The 22,279-nt window shown below is 42.8% G+C and overlaps 1 pseudogene; it reads right to left on the reverse strand.

The window, feature by feature from the left end:
• Positions 1-22,279, reverse strand: part of LOC111957023 (adenylate cyclase type 1-like) — a 52,796-nt pseudogene that overhangs the window by 20,546 nt on the left and 9,971 nt on the right.

Consider the following 22,279-nt stretch of genomic DNA (forward strand, 5'->3'; position numbering starts at 1 on the left):
AATTGACCGTTAATTATGTAAACACATTTAGCATCCCCCTGGCTTCCACACACAGCCTACAAGACACTGATGCAGACCTCTGGAACAGCTACATTTTTAAAGTCTAATAAACCCACGTAAGATAGCCTACACCTTCACAATAACTCCATTATTTATTTTAGACAGGTCTAAAGAAGCATGATATGAAGAAAATGTACTCTATTTCAGAAGAACAGCATAGCATACTCTGAGTTGTCCTTGTGTTAGGTCCTGATCTGGCTATGCCAAATGTCTGTGGGCTACACCAGTTCATTTAGCAGACAGGTGATGTGTTAACCATGGACGACCTATACAACCTGGGACATAACATCACATCAGCCTGGGACCTGGCCAAGAACAGGACGTCATGGAGAGACAAATGCCGCATCGCTACGTTCCAAGGTGCTAGCAATGACTGAGTGAGTGTTTACCAGAAACCTATAGACTCACGTGATGGTGTCGATCATGTCCAGGCCCATCTCCACGCAGCAGTGAGCGTGGTCAGTCTTGGGCTGGGTCAGACCTGACACACAGTAGTAACAGTCTCCCAAGATCTTTATACGCCTGCAGTGGTTCTCCTGTCAATCAGAGACAGAGACGGGGTAGAGGGAGAGAGAGAGAGAGAGTAGAGAAAGAGTGCTATATAAAACAGGCAGACAGGCATCGAGGCATTCAGTTACTGTTCGATTGAATGTTGTAATGGGCAAAACGAGTGACTTAAGCAACTTTGAGCGTAGTATGATTGTCAGTGCCAGGCGCGCCGGTTCCAGTATCTCAGAAACGGCCGGCCTCCTGGGCTTTTCACACATGACAGTGTCTAGCTTTTACCGAGAATGGTGCGTCAAACAAAAAACATCCAGGACATCCTTTGGACGAAAACAGCTCGTTGATGAGAGGTTGAAGGAGAATTGCAAGAATCATGTAAGCTAACAGGCGGGCCACAAACAGGCAAATAACGGAGAGGTACAACAGTGGTGTGCAGAACGACATCTCTGAACGCACAACTCGTCAATCCTTGTTACGGATGGGCTATTGCAGCAGACGACAACACCGGGTTCCACTACTATCAGCTACAAACAAGAAGTGGCTCCAGTGGGCACGCGATCACCAACACTGGACAATTGAGGAGTGGAAAAACATTGCCTGGTCCGACAAATCCCGGTTCCTGTTGCGTCATGCAGATGGCAAAGTCGGGATTTGGCGTAAGCAGCATGAGTCAATAGCCCCATCCTGCCTGGTGTCAACGGTACAGGCTGGTGGCAGTGGTGTAATGGTTGTAATGGTTGCTCAATTGAGCAACGTTTCCATGCACCAAAGAATTCCGGCTGTTCTGGAGGCAAAGGGGGGTCCGATCCGGTACTAGGTGGGTGTACCTAATAAACTGGCCACTGTGTATACACATAAGCTTTCTAATATTCAGAGCAGTATGCCAGACCTACGATGTTAGATTGCCTGGTGCCCTCTATCTCATATTCAACCCCTCCCTATCTAATATCCATTCCCCTAAGCCAGTGGTTCCCAACCTGGTCCTGGGGACCCAAAGGGGTGCGCGTTTAGTTTTTTCCCAAGCACTACACAGCTAATTCAAATGATCAACTCATCATCAGGCTTTGAGGATTTGAATCAGGTGTGTAGTGCTTGGGAAAAAACTAAAACGTGCACCCATTTGGGTCCCCAGGACCAGGATTGAGAACCACTGCAAGCCATTCAGGGAACATACTGTATGTTAACATACTGTATGAAAATCTGTGCATCTGAATTGGGTCTTGTGCATCCATATACAATATGCACAATGTGCAAATACACTATGACCTATCCGGTCCCAATTTAAACAGAGTACAACTTATAAAGGCTTTATATAGCATACATAAAGGCTTCATAAGCATCACATATATGCTTCACAAATCATCTATAAGCATATGTCATACTCTATAAATGGTCTATAAACATACATATGTCATAATCTATAAATGGTCTATAAACATACATATGTCATACTCTATAAATGGTCTTAAACAACAATGTCATACTTCTATAATGGTCTATAAACATACATATGTCATACTCTATAAATGGTCTATAAACATACATATGTCATACTCTATAAATGGTCTATAAACATACATATGTCCATACTCTATAAATGGTCTAAAACACTCATATGTCATACTCTATAAATGGTCATAAACATACATATGTCATACTCTATAAATGTCATAAACATTACATATGTCATAATCTATAAATGGTCTATAAACATACATATGTCAATACTCTATAAATGGTCTATAACATACATATGTCATACTCTATAAATGGTCTATAAACATACATATGTCATACTCTATAAATGGTCTATAAACATACATATTGGTCAAGTACTTATAAATGGTCTATAAACATACATATGTCACATTTTGCAATTCATCCTACAGTTTGAATTGTTATGTCCTTATGCCTTTGATTTGATTTGTTAAGAACCTTGAAATGCATGTGTTGTATCAACGTGATATACAAATACAATTTGATTTCATGTCACGCTTTATGCACGATTTGTAGAGTATCCCATATGCTCATAGATGATTTGTGAAGCATTTATGTAGTGCTTATGAATCCTTTATGTTTCCTATATAAAGCCTTTATGAGTTGTACTTAATTTAAAGGGGTACTGCACATTCGGTAGGCTACTGTGCGTGATGTACACACTAATGTGAACATACAGTATATTGCATCATGTTCTGCACAGCACACAATTCTTATATATTTTTAACTTTTTTTAGGTGTTTTTTAAAAACGGCATTGTTGGTTAAGGGCTTGTAAGGAAGCATTTCACTGTAAGGTGTAATGCCTGTTGTATTCGGCGCATGTGACAAATAACATTTGATTTGATATAAAATGTAATTAAATGAAAACAGATAAAAACAGTCCCCACTCCAACAAGTATCATCAATGTAGTATACTGTAGACTACTGTGTGTGAAGTACACACTAACGTGAACATACAGTTTATTGCAAAATGTACTGTACAGTACAATTCCAACTTAAATAAGGAAATGCTTCTAAGTGCAGAACCCCAAGAGTCCCCACTCCATCATATCATATGATCAGTGTTGTAGACGTTTGTTGGTGAGTCACACCGCCTGCCTGCCTGCCTGCCTGGCTGCCTGCCTGGCTGCCTGGCTGGCTGCCTGCCTCCCTGGCTGCCTGGCATGATGTGAATCTGTGCTCTGTTCTGGGATGAAAGGTGCGGTGGAAGTCTAACCCATCATTAAGGATCTGTGAGCGACAGACATCACTGTGAGCTAGCTGAACTAGGGGTGGGGGCTGGGCTGCTATGGGGCAATACAATATCCCAGCTCCCATTGTTTCTCCATGGAAGGGATGTGATCGTGGGCTGAGCAGAGCATGTGAACCAAAAAAACTCAAAGCCTCAAAACTATGCAATGCATCTCTCAGTGTGCCACGGGAAGAAGAACGTGGAAATGGAGGCGCTATTTCTAACATGCAAGTCTATTTGTGTTGAATGAGAGACAGACAGACAGACAGACAGACAGACAGACAGACAGACAGACAGACAGACAGACAGACAGACAGACAGACAGACAACAGACAGACAGACAGACAGACAGACAGACAGACAGACAAAGCCCCTTGAATTGAATATAGAGAGAGCTTGTTATAAAATATGGTTTTACTTTCCATAATTGTACCTACAGGTTACACTCGCTTTGTTATCGCTCGTGGCACTGAGGCATATTTCTTTCAAGTCAGATATTGTCTTAAAAGATAACATAAAAAAAAGGAAATTCTGTGTTTTGATATGAGCTTAACAGCAATAATGAATGATGAAAATAATGCGAAAAACTCTGATTCGTCTAACGGACAAAATCATAATTCATCATAAATCAAATCACATTATATTTGTCCACATGCGCCGAACACAACCGGCGTAGACTTTACCGTGAAATGCTTTACTTGCGAGCGCTTCCCCACAGTGCACTTAAAGTAAGTCAATTAGCAAATAAAAATAGAAAATAGTAGCATAATAGATAACAATAACGAGGCTATATACCAGGGGTACCCAGTCATTGTGCAGGGGTACGAGGTAGTTGAGGTAATATGTACATGTGTAGGTAGGGTAAAAGTGACTAGGCAATCAGGATAGATAATAAACAGAGTAGCAGCAGCGTATGTGAAACGTGTATAAATGTGACTATGTGTGGCGTCAATATGTACAGTATGGTGTGTGTGTGTTTGTGTGTATGAGCATAGGTAGTGTGTGGTGTGTGTGTGTGTGTGTGTGTGTGTGTGTGTGTGTGTGTGTGTGTGGTGGTGTGTGTGTGTGTTGTGTGTGTGTGTGTGTGTGTGTGGTGTGTGTGTGTGTGTGTGTGTGTGTGTGTGTGTGTGTGTGTGTGTGTAAGTGTGTGAGTGTGTGGGTAGAGTCCAGTGAGTGTGCATAGAGTCAGTGCAAAAAAGGATCAATGCAAATAGTTCGGGTAGACATTTGATTAACCCTATCAGTCACGAGATCCTAGCAAAAATCAGCCTTTCATTTATCTGACTAATATTTCGACTTACAATTAAGTGTTTTACCATTTTCTTTTCAGGACAACCAGTATAACAAAAAATAATTAGACGTAAACAGTTGCATTCATGAGTTTTATTGACAAATGTAAATTAAAAAAAGGTAAGTCATAGCAAAAACCTGATCAAAAGGAATTTATATGATCTCTGTAATTAGAGAAATATTTTGCTCACTGGGAAATGAATATCCAACTAGTCAGCGTTAACTGTGTGGAGTTTGGAGTTTGTGACAACAAATATGTGAGCTTATTACAGAATTATAGACACTATGTCCTGGGATTTCCAATAATCTTCTATTTAGAAGAAGCCCTTACCTTCTAACAACTGTTGTGAGCATCTTAGAGAAAAACATGTTTTTCTCCTTCGGGATGCGCCCTTGCCTGACAAACACCGCTCTAGCTCGGCCCCCGTTAATCACACATACTAATGGTTGGTATCTATGGATGCAGAAGAACTTGACAAATTGTGTGTTTGAGCTACAACAGAAGTCTGTAGCTCAAACACACAATGTTTAAAAGGGGTTAGAAGTACAAAATGCACCAGCAATACGGTGGGACTCATTGGGTTAACTGTTAAGGAGCCTTTTGTTCCAAGACTTTGTGCTCCGGTACCGCTTGTCGTGCGGTAACAGAGTGAACAGTCCGTGGCTTGGGTGGCTGGGGTCTTTGACAGTTTTTCGGGCCTTCCTCTGACAACGTGTGTTCCTCATATCCAGGTGGGAGAGGCCAGTGTGGAGTGCAATAGAGATAGCGTCATCTGTGGATCTGTTGGGGCGGTATGCGAGCTGCAATAGGCGATAGTCAGTTAGACAGGTTACTTTGGCGTTCTTGGGCACAGGGACTACAGTGGTCTCTTGACCACATAACCTGTTAAGGCAAAACTAGGTCTTAGCTATCTAATCATAACCAATGAGATGGGAGACATGTAGCCTCACTTCTGAGAAGACAGTAGTATTGATTAAAGAATCGAACAACAGAAAGAACAAACACTAAAACGTACACCATCAACCCTCCAAAGCCCAAAACTAATATCAGTTTACTACCCAGACCCAACTAGGTAGAATGAACAGTGTAACCTAAATCAAATAGATACAAAAATAGTTTGGAACACGTACTGAAACCTCTGAAACTTCAGAGGAGAGCAAGTGTATTGGGCTCTATTTGAGGCCTCTAGCTATTTCAATAGGTCTTTACAGCTGTGTGACTGCAGAAACAACAGAGGTTATACATTTTCATTAGAACTTCTGAGACTCCACTTCACTTCCTCTGTTCCATCGTGCCCCTACACACACATTTCAAATAGACAGCTTAGGCAATTACACTGTGCCAAAGGAGCAAGCCACAGAGTTAAGCCACCTGCTTTAAGAACGTACGTGCCAACTGCTTACTAACAGGTAAGTCTCCGTCTACATCCCAAATGGCACACTATTCCCTACAAAGTGCATTACATAGGGAATAGGGTGCCATTTCGGACTTAGCCTTAAAAAGAAAAGAAAAGAAGAGAGAATTAATTTTCTCTTAGTTTAACACTCAATGGTTGCCAGGCTACCCAGACTCCTTGCTTCGGCTAAACACTACGCCACACCCACTGACATTAGTTTCCTCTCCGCAATGAGTCTGGATCTGAGTACCTCCCCGAACATTCAGCGAATGCGAACACATTCGGGGCTGTCTGATTGGTCCAGAAACCGATGGGTTGGGCCAGAGCCAGAACACATTTGTCGTTGGAAAGAGAGAGACCAGAGAGACTTGAGAGTGTTAAAGAGAACATCCTCCTACTGTACAACATAAGAGCTACACCATATAAACAAAAGTATGTGGACACCCCTTCAAATACGTGGATTTGGCTATTTCAGCCACACCGGTTGCTGACAGGTGTATAAAGCACACAAGCACACAGCCATGCAATCAATCATAGACAAACACTGGCAGTAGAATGACCTTACTGAAGTGCTCAGCGACTTTCAACGTGGCACCGTTATAGCATGCCACCTTTCCAACAGGTAATTTCATCAAGCTCACAGAAAGGCACTGCTGAGTGCTGAAGCGAGTAACGCGTAAAAATCGTCTCCTTGGTTGCAACACTCACCAGTGAGTTCCTAACTGCCTCTGGAAGCAATGTCAGCCCAATAACTTTTTGTCCGGAGCTTCATGAAATGGATTTTCATGGCCGAGCAGCCACACACAAGCCTAAGATCACCATGCACAATGACAAGCGTCGCCTGGAGTGGTGTAAACCTCACAGTCATAGGACTCTGGAGCAGTGGAAACATGTTCTCTGGATTGATGAATCACACTTCACCATCTGGCAGTCCAACGACTGAATCTGGGTTTGGCAAATGCCAGGAAAATGCTACCTTTCCCAATGCATAGTGCCAACTGTAAAGTTTGGTGGAGGAGGAAAAATGGTCTGGGGCTATCTTTCATGATTTGGCCAGGCCCCTTAGTTCCAGTGAAGGGACATTTTAACGCGACAGCATACAATGACATTCTAGACGATTCTGTGCTTCCAACTTTGTGGCAACAGTTTGGGGTAGGACCTTTCCTGTTTCATCATGACAATGCGCCCGTGCACAAAGCAAGGTCCATACAGAAATGGTTTGTCAAGATCGGTGTGAAAGAACTTGACTGGCCTGCACAGAGCCCTGACCACAACCCCATCGAACACCTTTGAGATGAATTGGAACGCCGACTGCGAGCATGTCCTAATCGCCCAACATCAGTGCCCGATCTCACTAATGCTCTTGTGGCTGGAAGCACATCCCCGCAGACCCCCATGACTTTGGAATGAGATGTTGGACGAGCAGGTGTCCACATACTTTTGGTCATGTAGTGTAGCTACTGCACTAATAGGCTAAGCCACCCACCAGGAAATATCCATAAACCTACATGACCTCAGTAGTTGGGAAGACAGACATAGGGAAGACAGATATAGCTAGATGCAAAATGAACATCCCATCCAAAAGAGAGGTGCAAACAATCTGCTAGTAAAGATTCCTAAACTTACACCACTATATGTACCCACATGGGAACACACCTAAACTCCATCTTTTTAATATAAACCATCACAAACAATCACGTGAGCCACCAGGGGTAAAACCAGATTGAAACTAGGGTGAAACCAGGGTATAACGTACATGGTCGGGGGATATCTTAGGGCCAAGACAGTGAGGGTATAACAGGTGGTGGGATATATAGAGCCTGGCTATAGATAGGCTTTAGTGGGTAGATAGAGGCTGGAGCTGTGGACAGAAAAGCCCTGGTGCTTAGAAAGGCTCCTCCTCTCCTCTCAGTCCTCTCTCTGTGCTGTGCTGCGTCTCTTCTCCTGTCCCTGTGTTAGTTCATCTGATCTGCCTAGTGAGCTAGGGCTTAGGAGACTGATTCAAACCCAAGCCATGCAGGATTACTCTGGCCCTATCACGTGACCATACCACCCATGTGCAATCTATACAGCCATAATGTACAGAGAGGAGAGAGAGAGAGCGAAATAGAGAGACAGACAGACAGCGTGAGAGAGAGAGATAGAGACAAAGAGAGAGACAGACAGAGAGACAGAGAGAGAGAGAGAGAGAGAAGAGAGAGAGAGAGAGAAGAGAGAGAGAGAGAGAGAGAGAGAGAGAGAGAGAGAAGAGAGAGAGAGAGAGAGAGAGAGAGATGGGGAGAAGAAGAGAAGGGGACATCATTTGGTGTACAGACACACACTTTAGAACACACACATGTATATAGACTCTTGTTGGTGTTAAGGGGTGAATGGGGCTAATATTTACATCCAGATCCTTACTGTTACATGTCCCCTCCCTCTTCAAGGTGACAGAGCGTAGTAGAGAATGTCATCAAGACAAGGCGGCCTGGCCATGGCCCTAGCCCATCAATATTGTGTTATATTGATCTGTGTAATTGTGTCAATGACAACATACAGGTAACTGCCAAAATGTAAAAAAAAGCCATAAATGTTCAACTGGGTTGAGATGCGGTGACACACACACACACACTTKAAACACTCTTTAAACGCACCACCTAATCTCACTCCGCCTTATCTTAGCTCCGCATTATCTCAGCTCACTGGTCACCATAGCAACACCCACCCGTAGCACACGCTCCGGCAGGTATATTTCACTGGTCATCCCCAAAGCGAACACCTCCTTTGGTCGCCTTTCCTTCCAGTTCTCTGCTGCCAATGACTGGAACGAATTGCAAAAATCACTGAAGCTGGAGACTTATATCTTATCTTAGCTCCGCCTTATCTCAGCTCACTGATCACCATAGCAACATCCACCCGTAGCACGCACTCCAGTAGGTATATTTCTGGTTTCTGGTTTCACCCTGGTTGCTCACGTGATTGTTTGTGATAGTTTATATTAATTTTAAGCGTCAGCTGTCAGAGCAGCTTACCGGTCGCTGCAGCTGTACACAGCCCATCTGTAAATAGCCCATCCAACCAACTATCTACCTCATCCCCATATTTGTTTTTGTTTTTCTGCTCTTTTGTACACCAGTATTTGTACTTGCACATCCTCATCTGCACATCTATCACTCCAGGGTTAATTGCTAAATTGTAATTACTTCGCCACTATGGCCTATTTATTGCCTTACCTCCTTACTTCATTTGCACACACTGTATACAGATTTTTCTATTGTGTTATTGACTGTACATTTGTTTATGTGTAACTCTGTGTTGTTGTTTTTGTGGCACTGCTTTTGCTTTATCTTGGCCAGGTCGCAATTGTAAATGAGAACTTGTTGTCAACTGGCCTACCTGGTTAAATAAAGGTGAAATAAATAAAACATTTTAAAAAACTATTCTCTTTTCCGGCCACTCGTTCAAAGTCACTGAGATATTAATTTCTTAATTAACTCAGGAACCACACCTGTGTGTAACCCCTGCATTTAGTATACTTTGTACCCCTCATTTACTCAAGTGTTTCCTTTATTTTGTCAGTTACTTGTAGGTCAGTCCCTTCCCTAAGGATGCTATGTGACATGGGACTGCTGTGCTCAGCAGTCCCATTTACACAATGATGATTATTTCAACAAGTCAGAGATCCTTTTTGGTTCGCACGCACACACGCACACACACACACACACACACGCACTCCACTCATTTACACAATGATGATAATGTGTGTGTGTGTGTGTGTGCGTGCGTGCGTGCGTGCGTGTGTGTGTGTGTGTGTGTGTGTGCGTGCTGCGTGCGTGCGTGCGTGCGAACCAAAAAGGATCTCTGACTTGTTGAAATAATCCAAAAGGTCAGAGGGAGAAATATCAAAGCGTCCAACAAAACATGGAAGCCCACCAATAAGCAGAGGGAACAGAGGGAGAGGAACAGCATGGGGAAGAAAGGCATCGTTCAGGGAATCAAGCTGCTGTGAGCCGGTCTAAGAGCTCAGATGCAAAGAGGCGTTAAGAGAAGGGAGGAAGAGAGAGGAAGAGATAAACGGAGAGATGAGAGAAAGAGAGAGATGAGAGAGGGGGGAATAAAAAGCTCTGTGAAACTACAATGGAAACTGAGGAAAACACACACATGCTCACATACGCACGCACACACAAGCATGCGCACACACGTGCACACACACACACACAAGCCAGAACCATTCAAATGAATTGCATAATATTGCTGTATAAATCAGCACTGAGTGTGTCTCTTTCTGCACAGAGACTGTTGTTTCAGGTTCTAGCTTGACGGAGAAAAACTAAACAGAGAGAAACAGTGTTTAAACAGTGCTGAGCAGGAGAGGGATGGAGGAAAAAGTGGAATGTGTTTCATCATCTTATGCTAATTTTGTTTTTCCTATACCACGAGACCTGATCACAAAAAAAATGAAGTCCAACTTATTGGCTATGATAGGACCTGGAGTTCTTCCTAATCAGGTCACATGATTAAGGAAAAACAAAAGGCCCAATGGGTTACAAATGTGTTATGAAGTCATCATTTAGGTTAGGTGCCCTTCAAATAAAGGAGTACCCCATAGTTTAAGACAGAATGGGATAACCAAATTAAGAGCAATGGTATTTTTTTTWACTTTTATTTTGACACAATCACAGAGCAACATCAGTTTACCCTAAGGCGCAGGGTGGGCAGTGAAGGAGAAGCTGTGACAGAAGCCAACGTGATTCAGTCTGTTAACAGCACAGGTTACAAAGAGACTGAGACCGCAAGGGTAGTGGGATCAAGCACAGCGCAGGCTAAATGTTTTACAAGCCTGATAACAATAAGTTATTACTCATTTGCAATGTGCATGTCTTAGAGAGAGAGAGGGGAGGAGGGGGAGATAGAATGCGGGTGGGAAAGAAAGAAGTGTGAGAAGTTAGGGAGAAGGAGAGGAGAGCACAAGGGAGGGGGGAGGGGAGAGGACTAAAAGAAAGACAGACGAGCGGTAGGAGAGAAAGAGATGAGAAGAGAGGAGGAGTTGCTTAAGGCAGAACATTTGGAGAGAACGCTGCGTTCCTGGCCCACTACCACGGCGGATAGCCAACAAGTCCAACGGTTGGACAGGTGGTGTAGGGATGGTGTGGGGATGGGCAGGACTGGCGCGCTGAGACGCTGCCTGGTGGACATGTGGAATCGCCCGCTCATCGTCTGGAATAGGGAGAGACAGCGTGTGTGTGTGAGTGTGTATGTGTGTGTGCTGTGGCAAGGCAGGATGAGTCACTTACACAGCCACTTATTGCCAGCCTGGATCACAGTGACTGGGGGTATGGGTCAGGACACAGGGTGGAACCTCTGGTGAGGGAGTTTAAGTCGCGGGGACAACTGTCAGTGTGACACAGCCACTGGGGAGATGGAAGTGTGAAAATGTGATAGCTGCAACGCAATACACAATAGCTTATGAGAAATAGCTTAAAGCTCGATTTGAAATGTGGTCGCACATGTCGGCATCTACTATATACTGTACATAATCTCTCTCTGTCTCTCTCTCTCCCCCCTCTCTCTCTCCGACCCTCTCTCTCTCTCTCATTTACTCTGACTTGTGAGGCATTAGTGTATAGGTTGTAGGACTGTCTTTACCATGCATGTATTTATTTACAATGTACTGTACCTACAGGCTGGCCATGACCTCTTCTGAATAACTGTTAAGACATACAGTACTGTAAACCAAGAGCATTGAAGGCATTGTAATATATCAAATCAAATATGGAATAATGACAAAATTACCAATGTCACAATGACTTCTAGGAATTCCCTTTAACTGTCTTGACTGCCCTTCATCACCTTTAGAAAAACTACAGTTGTCTTGTCCGATTCTGTTTTTAATGCATGTAAACAAACAGACTTTTGTTCTATAAAAGCAAAAAAGGTTTGTTGTAATCCAGTGGATTAAGGGATTGCACAGGCATGTGCACAGTGTAAGTAATGGGGGCCAGATTACAGAGAGATGTGTGGAAATGATCTGCTGGGTGTGTGTAAAGGGGTGGAGGTCTGAACCCTCTAACTCTAACACAACAAATACATGTGTCAGCCCAATATCAAGGTCTGGAATTCCCTGTAGAAGAGAAGGGATGAGGCTACTACAGTAACGATGCCTGTTGTGAGAGCTGAATCTTAGAATTTATTCCACATTTGCATTTTACCTGATTGTAAGAATATCAATGATAATCTAAAAATCTAAATAGGCCAAAACAAGGTGAAGTACTAAAGTGTAAAGGYTTTTTTTTGTTGCATGGACTTTCAAGGCACCAACATAGCAAGAGAGTTGCTAAGAATGGAATACTGTATATTGACAGATGGACCGTGCAAATATATTTCTTTTGACACTGGATGGAAAGATTGCGACAGATATAACTTGCATTAGTCCACTTTCCCCTCCTCTTGACTCAGTTCATTCAGACTATCACAGAGGAGTCATAGGAGCTTTAGTCAGGGGTAAATCTGGGATGGATTAAGAGTCCTGTCATCTCTTTCTCAGATGAGAGCACGTATAATCATATTAAAAATCATATGGGGCCCTGATGTTCCTGATGACATCCTACTAAGCTGTAATGATAGCTGCGAGAGCCAGTCGACTGTATCTCAAATCCTTAAATGAAGACAGACACGATCCATATGGCTATGGGTCAAAACCTGACCAAAGCCTACACAGACCAGGCAGCAAGAGGACAGTCCCCTGGTCTGAGACAAACTGAAAACATTAGAAAATTGTAGGTTGAAGGCATTGTCTTACGTCAGATAGCGCATCAATTCCGCCTGCATTGATCAGTCTCATATCTCACAAAGGGTAATGATATAGATTGAAAATAGTTCGGACACAACATGCTGTCATAAATGTTGAAAATATGACCTAGGTGACAGTGTCTGCTGAACCCCATTTCTGCCTCAAAACAGTCCATCTAAAACAATACATCTCTATAATGTTTACATTTTTTGGTTTAGGTTGAAGATACCCAGGTTAGTACAAGTTATGATTCCATGCGCTGTAGCTAACTAGCATATTTGGTTCAACTGTTTAGAATTCTTCCTCATTTATGCAAAACCTTATGGGATATTAGAATCCTCTTGTCTTAACCTTTGTTATTTTCAACCTAGTTTTTGGAGAGATCTTAGTCACACCAAATCTTAGTCACACCATTTTTTATCTAGCAAAGGAGTTTTGTGCTTCAACAAGCAGTATTTTCTGAAGATTGACAATGTTCATGAAAGCTAGCTTAAATTTGTCCAACATTAGCTTGCTAGCTGAGCCAGTCACACTTCATATAAAACGAATGGGATGCTGCTAACCAACGAGCTACCTTGTGCTGCACACACAATGCCGAATGCTTCCACCAAAAGCTAGCTAGCTAGCCACTTTAGTAGCTAACATTATTATGCGTTTTCATCTGTTTTCATGAAGCAGCTGCCTGTTCTGCTGCGAGTCTCCGTAGTAGCCTCCTGAATCAGCTGCTGCTGCGTTTAGCTGACCCAATGTTACAACATAGCGATCGCGGCAAAACAGATGGAACACGTGACTGTATAGCAACTGAACAACACCTTGACCATGCCAGCATGTCTAGGAGCCATTCTATGGAACAGAGTGAGAATGATAGTAAGTTCCATAAGTGTCCAGCAGTAGACAGCCAGAGAGAGGGAGGACAGGAAAACTGTAGACTCACTGTGGCCAGCTCATCAAACTTCCCAAAGAGCTCGTTGAGTAGTTTGACCAGTTCCTGGGCTGTACACTGGGACGCCAGACTGGTGAACCCCACGATATCAGCAAACAGGATACTGGGAGAGAGAAGGAGAAATAGTTACATACAAGCTATTTTTTTTATTTAACATTCATTTAACTAGGCAAGTCATTTAAGAACAAATTCTTATTTGCAACGACGGCCTACCGGGAAACAGTGGGTTAACTGCTTTGTTCAGGAGCAGAACATCCTATTTTTACCTTGTCAGCTCGGGGATTCGATCCAGCAACCTTTCAGGTACTGGCCCAACACTCTAACCACTAGGCTACCTACCTCCCCATGCTAAGTCAGACTGTCTCATTGGACTTGTTAAATTACATTTAGAAAGCAACGTGGAAGTGAGCATTGTCTCTATTCATAATGTGTTTTCCTCCAATCAATCAAACGTTGTGATTAACGAACCGTGACAGCCAATGAGATGATCCCTGTTCTGTTCCACTGACTGACTGGCAGTGAAGTCAAGCAGATGAACTCAGAATAGAAACATGGATAATTCTTCCCTAGATCATTCTCATATGAATCAAAGCAGAGCCATGCCCTGTTAGGAGCTAGACAGAAATATAAATACATCTTAACCCTTAGACAAACTAACTAGAAGAGTAGATATTATAAGCAGACACAGCTCATATAGGGCCCAAAGTTTGTCTTGACTGGGGAAAACTCTGGCCCCAAGTTACATGATGTAACAGGTCCTTAAGGGGACCTAACAACATGAATATGTATCTGTTCAGACCTGAGAAGCTTAGTTATCTTGTATGGAATTGTCCTAACTGCTGGGGGAGCAGGGGAGGTGTGGTAAGGGGATCATTCATCTTCATCTACAGATGATGATTGACCATACTGCTTTGCATGTCTGTGTTTAAGGCTCTCGTGGTCGAAGCGTACTGCTGTCTTTCTTTGGGATGGACTTTTCACAGTGTGACAGAGAGCGCACACACACACATACACACACACAGCGTGTCCCTCCGGCGTGACGATCTGTGAGCTGCTAAATGCCAGTTTGTCATATCCCAGATGTCAACGTAATGAACTGCAATGGATTCAATTTACTGTGATTGTTTTAATTGGAAGCCATCTACGAGCAGCAAACATTTGGAGAGAGAACTTGAAATATTGTGCTCATGGTGAAACATGAGCTGTGGTTAAACAGCCATTTTAATGCAGCTCCAGTCCTATCCCACAGCCCCAAACCTAAATAGCACCAACCCCCAGCTCCCACCCCAAAACCCACCCCAGACACAAAATGAATTGCCTCTTAAGGACATGAACGTTTTCTGAATCAAACAAATCATCCTATAAGGGCCATTTATGTGAGTCGATGTTATTAGCCAAATGTTATATATTGCCCTCCCCCAGTGCCCCATCACCAGGCCAGGCAGACATAGTTGACCTTCCCATAGTTGACCTTCCATCATGTCCCCCACCCAGATCTCATCTCATCACATTCCAGGGATCATCCCTTCTCTCTCCCTATTATACTAATGTGTGGCAAGGTTAGGAGCTGCTGTGACAGCAAAAACTAACACATTTCTGTTTTATCAAGTGTATAATGGACCAATAAAGATTGTATTTTATTGTAATGTCACCAAGTCCCTCTGAAGCAGCCAGGCGCTAGCTAGAACTAGACCCACACAGTGACCCAGAGGGGGTCAAGCCTAGAGGTCCCGCAGGGGTGGAGTGTGTGTGTGTGTGTGTGTGTGTGTGTGTGTGTGTGGGTGGGGGTTGTGTGTGTGTGTGTGTGTGTGTGTGTGTGTGTGTGTGTGTGTGTGTGTGTGTGTGTGTGTGTGTGTGTGAAGTAGTTGTTGACACAAGGCTCTTGTTGTGAGCAGGACAGAAACATTCGCTTGATGAGGTGGGTGTGTGGGCGCAGCGACTAATCAATACCACCTTGAGCAGAGGGTCCCGGCTGGATAATGCTTTTAAATCCCTGTGTGACAGGACAGGTGGCATGTGGTGCCATGACACACACACACACACACACACACACACACACACACACACACACACACACACACACACACACACACACACACACACACACACACACACACACACACACACACACACACACCACACACACACACACACACACACACACACGACACCACACACAACACACACACACACAACACACATCATCATCAACAGGCATAAAGCCCCCAGAGGGCCCTGCTCTAGGAACACTAGACCTGTTAGGTGTGACAAGAATGTGTCAGGTGGGATTCAGGAGACGATTGTGACGCAACCTGTTTGTCTGTCTGCCTGTCTGGGATTACGCAACAATAGCAGATTGTCAGCAGGATTGGGCATGTTGCAGTAGTGGTGCATGGGTAAAATCAATGGGAAAGATAATCCAGGAAAAAAGCCATATTACAACCTGTGTTCTGATAATTGCATTGTTTTCTTTATAACTCATTAGTTCATACACCAACTTGACAACATGGTGACAACAGTCACACAGTGGCAGAATAAAGTCAATATCACATTTTTTATTTGTTATTATATATTATTTATTTCTCCTTTTGTTTATTTGTATTGTTTAATAATTTTTATTTTATTTGTACCTTTTTTTAGTTTATGATTTAATTTTACATCAGTTTATTTAGTAAATACTTTTTAAATACTTATGTTTGTTAAAACTGCATTGTTGGTTAAGGGCTTGTAAGTAAGCATTTCACTGTAAGGTGAACACCTGTTGTATTCGGCGCAAGTAACAAATAAAATTTGATTTGATTTGTTTCCTCGCAAAACCAGAGAGAAAAATATGTCCGGTGAAGTCCACAAAACAAATATTGGATGTAACAAACAGTTACATGACCTACAGCATGGTAAAGCAAGTCAATGTGTTAGACATTTTCAAACTGCTAAACAACTATGTATTTAGAACCACTGAGAGTTACCGCAAGTCGCAAAGAAAACAGTAGCTGCCTCCACTATTCCAGCACTATTTCAACTTCCATATTTCAACATCATCAAATCACCTATGCTTAGTGTAATACAGTGACAACTTAAATATACAAAAAACGATTTAGTGTAATTAACGTAAGCTAAATATCATATGGCTGTCCATGGTGCTGATTTCTGTATATTTCTGTGTATACACACATGTGCGCAAGTAGAAAAAACATGTTTACTCACCCAACTTGTAGAGGAATGCTATGCCAACCTCTCTTTCATGTTGCCAAAACGGTCTATGACTCCTGTCACAGAGTAGTGCACGCGTTTAGTATTTGTTGTCCTAGACTACCTTGCTAACATACTTGCTTGCTTAACTTCCTTTCATGGGCAATGGTGAGACAGCTAGTTAACGTTAGCCTATACCACATCTAACTTAGTTAGGTACATATTGATAAAACTATTGTTTTGGCCTTACTGCTATTAGCCCATACAAACGCATTGAATAACAGATTCACTACACGGAAAAACAGATAGTTCCAAAAAAGGAAGTTTGTTCTGAAGTATCTGTCCTATATCTGAGAGATATAAGAAAGATCAGGAAACATTTGTTGTTGTTTTTACATGTGTTTAACCCCTTATTTTTGGCACTAAAAAGTCTCCAAGAAGGCCACTTGTATTGCTTCTTTAATCAGAACAGCAGTTTTCAGCTGTGTTAACATGATTGCAAAAGGGTTTTCTAATGATCAATTAGCCTTTTAAAATTATAAACTTGGATTAGCTAACACAACGTCCCATTGGAACAGCGGAATGATGGTTGCTGATAATGGGCCTCTATACACCTATGTAGATATTCTAAAAAAAATCAGCCATTTCCAGCTACAATAGTCATTTACAACATTAACAATGTCTACACTGTATTTCTGATCAATTTGATGTTATTTTGATGGACAAAAAATGTGCTTTTCTTTCAAAAACAAGGACATTTCTAAGAGAACCCAAACTTTTGAACGGTAGTGTATACTTCCATAATATTTTTCAATTGGTAGCAGGAGACCTTCAGACGAGTCTTGTGAGGCCTGTGGGCGTGCTAAAGCAGGCCAAACCGTTCTAATGCTACAGGCGATTCTGTGAGAAGACTGGTTTTCAGGATGTCTCATGGTGTGACAAACACCACTCTAGCTCTGTCACCTTTCACTGCAGATGCAGAAGTGCGACATCGGCGAATGCAGTGGAATGCATTCGCCGATTGTATTGTATTTTTGTATTATGCTAACTAGATATTCTTGCGGGCCCTGACATCGACTTTAGGGGGTTAATACTACGGGCTTGTCATACTAAATGTCATTCTCTCGCCAGACAGGATCAGATACATGGACTACAGATACTGAAACAGAGGGGCGCGGTTTCGCTTACTGAGATTCTTTCTCTGGTTGAAACATTCAGCTACTTGCGAATTGAAGGTACATTATGAAAGAGACAGATGGTTGATTTGTAGGCTGCAAGGATAAAGCAAGCCTCTTTTGGTAGGATGAGGCAGATGGAATTCTTTGCTGACTGGATAATGCTACTGAGATATTTTTTTGCTGTTATCACATTGTTAGTTCGCAAACAAGCAAACAGGTCTGGTGCATTGCTTTCCTAATTTTCTTTGCATTTCTACTTTCCTCTCTTTCGTTCCCAGTATAATTCTGCACACACCAGTGCATATCCTCTCCCTTATTTTCTCCCTCTCCTCAGTGCAACAGAAACAGACACACACAGATTAATGTGCTGTAAATTGAGAGATGAATAAATACAATCTCATTTGAAAGCATCTATTAAATTAGACTACACAGTATTACATTATCTAGTTTACAAAGCAGATGTCCATATCAAGAAGACTTACACTATGGCTAGCATTTCATGTGGGGTTATGTTCTGTAACATATTATGGTTTTACTTAGTAAAGGGCAACTCTGCCACTTTTCAACCTCATATTCATTATCTCCAGCACCAAACAAATGTCTACATTTGTGAAAATGGCACATTTCTAAGTTTTATAGAAACAATACTGTAATTAACGGTAGGAAAATACCCTCCCTCTTGCTAGAAACACATTGCAGGTTTAGAAAAGTATTGTTTTTCTTACTTTTAATCCTACCCTGTGATGGCACAGAGAAGCATTTTTTAGGACCTTTCGTTTTCTGTTTTTACCACAGATCACGCGCCATTTTCACATTATGTAGACACTGGTGCTGGAGATAATTCATATTTGAGGTTGAAAAGTGGCGGAGTTGCCTATAGTTTTGGCAACGCTTCATATTTTAATTGTATTATTTTTAAGATTATTAGTACTGTATAATATTTAAGTATTTAGTAACTTCCGACACAATGCCCACACCAGCACCATATCATAATAGTCCGAGCTACCTTAACCCTCACACTCCCGACTGGGGCCATTTTGACCTCAGAGGCATATTTTTTATCATAGCCCAAAGGTGTTATCCATACCAGCAGAGGGTGGAGGGGGACCTGTATCAGTGATCTTGTCCAGGTAGACAGATCATCTACAGAGATTGGGTCCAGGTAGACAGATCATCTACAGAGATTGTCAGGTAGACAGATCATCTACAGAGATTTGTCAGGGTAGACAGATCATCTACAGAGATTGTCCAGGTAGACAGATCATCTACAGAGACATTGTCCAGGTAGACAGATCATCTACAGAGATTGTCAGGTAGACAGATCATCTACAGAGATTGTCCAGGTAGACAGATCATCAGCAGAGATTGTCCAGGTAGACAGATCATCTGCAGAGATTGTCCAGGTAGACAGATCATCAAGAGATTGTCCAGGTAGACAGATCATCAGCAGAGGTATTGCTCCCTGTGTACTCACCTAAGATTGTACTTTTTTTTATCCCACGTATTGTATGACTTTGTACAAAACCAAAATTACCTTTTGTGCATATACAAATCTGTTAATGGTATACAAGGTCTGCCAATGGTATAAATACTTGATAAGAACTGCAATACAGAACTAAGATACACTCTGAATCTACACAGAGAGTTTGTACTGGTGTGTATTTCTCTGAAAAGTAGTTATTCTAGGGCAAATTCAAAAAGCATTTATTTGAATCCCGGTTTCTCTGGAGACAATATTAACTTATACATAGAGGAGACCTGTATCAGTGATCTTGACCTGATAGACAAATCCCCTGTAGAGATGGAGCACCTTATGCACTCGTCTATTGTTATAACTGGTTAGAACTAGGTTAAAATGACCTTACATATATGCTAGGCTGCAGTCAAAACAGCTCATCAAATTCTGTCAGTGGTATGAATATTTGGTAGAACTGTAATACAAAACAGCTACCCTCTAAATGTACACACAGTGCTGTTTTGGTGTATATTCTTTGAAAAATAGTTGTTCTACGGGAAATGTTATATAAATACCAGAATTCCTATATATATCATCCAATATTCAATATGTGCAACTTGTTCACTAGCAGCAATGCTAATGCTGGCTGTGGTGTAAGTAAATAATTAAAACTCTAAGGATCAATGGATGATAACTTTTTGCAATAGAATTAAGTATATTTTAAATGTTGGTGTACTGCCCCTTAAAATGGCAGTCAATTTTGTCAAAAAATGTATTTTTTCGCTAGTAATTACTATCTTGTCTCATCGCTACAACTCCGTACGGGCTCGGGAGAGACGAAGGTCGAAAGCCATGCGTCCTCCGAAGCACAACCCAACAAGCCGCACTGCTTCTTAATACAGCGCGCCTCCAACCGGAAGCCAGCCGCACTAATGTGTCGGAGGAAACACCATGCACCTGGCCCCTTGGTTAGCGCGACTGCGCCCGGCCCGCCACAGGAGTCGCTGGAGCGCGATGAGACAAGGATATCCCTACCGGCCAAACCCTCCTAACCGGACGACGTAGGCCAATTGTGCGTCGCCCCACGGACCTCCCGGTCGCGGCCGGCTGCGACAGAGCCTGGGCGCGAACCCAGAGACTCTGGTGGCGCAGCTAGCGCTGTGATGCAGTGCCCTAGACCACTGCGCCACCCAGGAGGCCAAAATATGTATTTTATTTATTTTTTATTTTTATTATACTACAATTAAATTATGGTAAATCGTCTTTTTAGTACTTATGTGGATAGTAAGCGGCACAGTATTTAAGGGAAATCTTTACATTTCTGTTTAACAGAATATATGAATTAATTGTAATTTAGCAATAATAACAGTCTGTTTAGATATATTTTCATCAGATAACATTATTTACATGTCTAATGATGTTTTTATAATCATTCAGTTTATATTTTGCTATGATTGTTGTTTTTTCCAAAAGTTTCTACTTGGGGGTCAAAATGACCCCCGTTGGTAATCTATGTACAGTATGTAAATTATGTTGGTAGTATGAGGGTTACTGATCTGATTTATTTAAAATCAAATAACGCCCACAGTTGTGGAAGATAATAATAAAGTATTGACTAAACTGCTGTAATATTGTTTACTTTGCAGTTACTGCCCACCTAAATCCTATCATCCACCCCCTGCAATATGCTTGGATCTCTTATAATGGATCGTCAGTGGGCACTAACTGCATGTGAATAAGGCCTACAGTAAAGCCCTTTGGTGCAGTGAGAGGCGTAGTGCAATCAGAAGCACTCCATTGAGATGTGTCCATGCTTAACCACCACACACACACTGTTTTATGCAGTACAGTTTAGTCTCCACTGCAGAGGCTTAATGCCGAGGCTAAGCAAACTTCCCACCGCACACCTCAATGCCCCAACGCCCACCTCAATGCCCCAACGCCCCTCTGACAACATAAAGGAAGAGAGAGGGAGGAGAGAGAGAGATGGAGAGAGGGGGCTCGGGGAGAGAGATGGAGAGAGGGGGGAGAGGGGCGGGGGGTTGGACATAGGTTCACGGGCCTCATGTGTGTCAAGGAGAGGCGATGTGATAGTACCTAAACACTCCCGTCTTTTAACCGGAGAGGACACGCCAACAAAACACTTTTAATTATCACTATGAACTTTGATTAAGACGAGCTCGACTTCAACCTCATGCCTTAATAAGGGAAGGATATGTATGACTCAAGAGTGCTGTAGACTGGTGGCACATGTATTAATTTCAGGAGCCTTTAATCCTGAAGCGCAGTAGGCACGTCCGTGCGTTAACGCGGTGGGAACGCTGAGTTACCGGCGAAGTGTTCCCCGCCCAGACCCCCGACCGAGGGTAGGCGGGAGTAGAGAGTATCGGCAGCCGATGGGCGGGCTGGACGTCACTGTGACTCCTAGGTGGGCTAGTTAGCTAGGCCTATACCGGTGAGCGTTACTCGCCCGCAACGTGACCGGAACAACGTCCGATGCGTTTGGACTTCGACCAAGGACGTAGGTGCGCTCAGATGCGACAATACTACGTATTGTGATCGGGTCCGTCATTTCTGTTGATTCTTGATAAACGCTCGAGCAGGGTATATGATCTCGCTTTCCACAAATTGGTGCCGGAGTACCGGCCACGGGGCGCGGGGGCCAGAAAGGGACGGAGGGAGGAGGGGGGAGGAGGGCAGGGAGCGAGGAGGCGAGGGAGGGAGGGAGGAGGAATACAGAGGATGAGGGAGGAGGAGAAAGAG

Source organism: Salvelinus sp. IW2-2015, linkage group LG32, assembly GCF_002910315.2.
Source record: "Salvelinus sp. IW2-2015 linkage group LG32, ASM291031v2, whole genome shotgun sequence".
In the NCBI taxonomy this organism is placed as follows: domain Eukaryota; kingdom Metazoa; phylum Chordata; class Actinopteri; order Salmoniformes; family Salmonidae; genus Salvelinus; species Salvelinus sp. IW2-2015.